The sequence below is a fragment of the Glycine soja genome, chromosome 15 (assembly GCF_004193775.1).
Source record: "Glycine soja cultivar W05 chromosome 15, ASM419377v2, whole genome shotgun sequence".
Taxonomy (NCBI): Eukaryota; Viridiplantae; Streptophyta; class Magnoliopsida; order Fabales; family Fabaceae; genus Glycine; species Glycine soja.
This window is the reverse complement of record NC_041016.1, coordinates 23128266-23131835: the sequence shown is the minus strand read 5'-3', so window position 1 is coordinate 23131835 and position 3570 is coordinate 23128266.

Here is a 3570-nt window from a genome sequence, read left to right as displayed (position 1 = left end):
TGATAAAGGGTGCAGAATGACCAACTTGGTCTCTGCCTTGTCATCGGGCCCGCCGCCTCTGGATGAAAAAAGGGTGCGGATAACCGTAAGGTATCTCCGCGTATCATCGGCCGCCGCCTCTGGATGATACAAGGGTGCAGAATGACCAACTTGGTCTCTGCTTGCCATCGGGCCCGCCGCCTCTGGATGACAAAAGGGTGCGGATAACCGTAAGGTATCTCGCGTATCATCGGGCCGCCGCCTCTGGATGATACAAGGGTGCAGAATGACCAAACTTGGTCTCTGCTTGCCATCGGGCCCGCCGCCTCTGGATGACAAAAGGGTGCGGATAACCGTAAGGTATCTCCGCGTATCATCGGGCCCGCCGCCTCTGGATGATACAAGGGTGCAGAATGACCAACTTGGTCTCTGCTTGTCATCGGGCCCGCCGCCTCTGGATGACAAAAGGGTGCGGATAACCGTAAGGTATCTCCGCGTATCATCGGGCCCGCCGCCTCTGATGATACAAGGGTGCAGAATGACCAAACTTGGTCTCTGCTTTGTCATCGGGCCCGCCGCCTTGGATGACAAAAGGGTGCGGATAACCGTAAGGTATCTCCGCGTATCATCGGGCCGCGCCGCCTCTGGATGATACAAGGGTGCATTGTCACATCGACCTCAGGGTCAGTATGGACAAAGATTATGGGCGGCCGACAAAAGAAGCAAGGCTCTTGCTCCTACGTATCCTCCAATGAGGAATTCAGACCTACGTAGTTCTTGATAACTTGTGAGACTTGAAAAAGTCTCCACCAGAAGATGCCTACATCTCTGGAAAGGGTGCAGATGACCATATTGGCCTCCGCTTATCAATCACACTCGAGGTGCGGATAACCGTAAGGTGTCTCCGCAGGCTACCAGCTCTTGGGTCATGGTAACAGAAGCAGTGTGGTCGACAAAAGCGAGGCTTTTGCTCCTACGTATCCTCCAATAGGAACTCAGACCTACGTAGTTCTGGATAACTTGTGAGACTTGAAAAAGTCTCGGTGTTTTCTCCACTAAAATGCAAACATGCTTTAGCAAAGAGACAAATATTCCAACTGATTTAGAGCAGCATATGCTTTTTTGAGTGAAAACAATGCGTCTACCGGGGAAGGAGAGTCTGCTGATGAAATCTCCCATAACCATAAATGAGATTTGGATGTTAGCATTTCGTTTCTAAATGACCATTTAGAGGAAACACTGGGTTCGACAAAAATAGAAGAAATCCACTCAAAGTGTATCAATCTCGCACAGGTAAGTGTTTCGTCCTAATTCCGAACCATAGATATGTCATGACTTGACTTTGCAAATTATTTCCTATCAAATCAAAATTACATGCGTGATCATGGATCAAATAGACTTCCCTTGGGAATGGGTTCTTTGGTGGGTTTTTTTTTGGCTTTTGTGTGTTTTGGCTTTTGATTTTTGTTGGCTTTTTCCTTTTCTGTTTTTGTTTAGTGCGGGGCGAACAAGTCACCGACGCACAGGATTTTGGTTGGTAATCAAAGGGAGAAGACCACTTTTGGTCATGGTTCCCTTTTCTTTCTTTTGTTTATTTGGTGACAATTCTGTATGGTTCAAATATTGTCTGGTCCAAAGACCTCTCTGCACATTTCTTCTGGTTTCTTTGACCAGGAGCTTTCTTCTTTTTTACTTTCTCCCATTCTTTGGTTGGGAATTTTCTTTCTTTTCTTTTTTCTTTCTTCCACCCTTTGATTGGGAATTTCCTTGCTTCCTTTTTTCCTTTGATTGGAAATTTTCCTTCTCTCCTTTTTTGCTTTCTCTTTGATTGGAAATTTTCCTTCTCTTTTCCTTTGATTGGGAAATTTTCCTTCTCTTCTTTTTTGCTTCCGAGGGGTAAGATTAACATTCTCACCTGGGTCAAGGTTTATGGTAAGTCAGGATTTGGCTCAAGACTTGTAGAATGGCTAGGCATGATACATTCAGGGTTTGGTTTGGTTCAAGGATAAAAGGGATGCCCCACATTATTTCCATGACACAAATGCAAAAATGATGATTTGGAAATTTTATGCAAAACTGGTCATGCATGCATCTATGCGGACACTCAAGTGTCAAATTTTTATGGTCATGTGATGCTAGGGCTCAGGATTCATTTCCTCCATTTTAAATCAACCCAATGTTTCCAAAATATGTTCTTTTATCAATTTGTGCATTCATCCGAGTCCATTTTGGGCGTCCAGGAAAATTTTCACAGCATTCACCCTTCAGGTGCATACACATTTTTTCAAAAACTAGCTATGATCAGCGAATTTTTCTTCAAAGAAAAGTTGGAAGTCATCTCTTTTCAAAAGCATGTTGGCTTTTCAGCTAGACAACTTATTTTTCTTTTTCTCTCTTTTTCCTTTTTTTTATTGTTTATTTCTTTTTCTTGTTTGTTTTTGTTTTTTTTTTCCTTTTTTTCTTTTCATGAGGTATTTTGCTACCTAAACATGTGCATATTTTTGTGAGGTATTTTTGCTATATACATGCATATCCAAGGTATCTTTCCACCTAAACATACATATATATGTTTTGTGAGGTATTTGTTTGCTACATACACGCACATCTAAGGTATCTCTCTACCTAAACATACAAATATATATTCTGTGAAGTATTTTTTGTTTACATACATGCATATCTAAGGTATCTTTCTACCTAAACATACATATATATATATTTTGTGAAGTATTTTTTTGTTTACATACATGCATATCTAAGGTATTTTCACTACCTAAACATACATATATATATTTTGTGAGGTATGACTACCTTCCGAGCTTGCGCTTGTTTTATTTAAATCCCCAGGATCATGAGCAACTAGGTGCGTCCTACTATAAAAAGTGATCAAATAACAAGCATAGATTCAAAAGGTACTAGGTTGCCTCCTAGCAGCGCTTCTTTAACGTCTTTAGCTGGACACCTTATGACTTGTCGGTCACTGACCTAGTACTTTCCTTACCTTTGGCTTTGGACTTGGTTGCCTATTGGTCGGCCATGTGTCGTAGGCAATACTCAAACCTTTTTGTGGATGAGCAGAGGTGAACTCTAAAGGTGGTGGCGGTGCGTCTATTGCCCGCTACCGACCATCCCCAGGCTGCTGTGGTGTTTCGCCCTGCGCCTGCCTGGAGACCAGTACTTCTTGATGAAAGGTCGATAGTAGGGGGCCTGATGCCCTTGCTGGAGGTGACAGGTACTCTGTAGAACTGACAGAGACCCGTAATTAGAGCTTGACAACTACAAACCTGTTGGACTTCTTCGGGTCCACTGGTGTCTTGCAGGCGCGATCCCTGCAAACAATAGATGAAATCAGAAATCAGTTGAGCGATGGCATACTTACCTATGATGATGTGACCTTGTCGGGGGGGTACGAGCACCCTGTAGGACTGATAGAGGCCCGTAACCAGAGCTGGAAACCCCAGGGCCCTGTTGGACTTTTCCGGGTCCACTGGGTGTCTTGTGGGTGCGATCCCTGCAAACAATAGATGGTATCAGAAATCAGTTGAACTATATGCATACTTACCCATGTCGGGACGACACAGACCAACTGATACT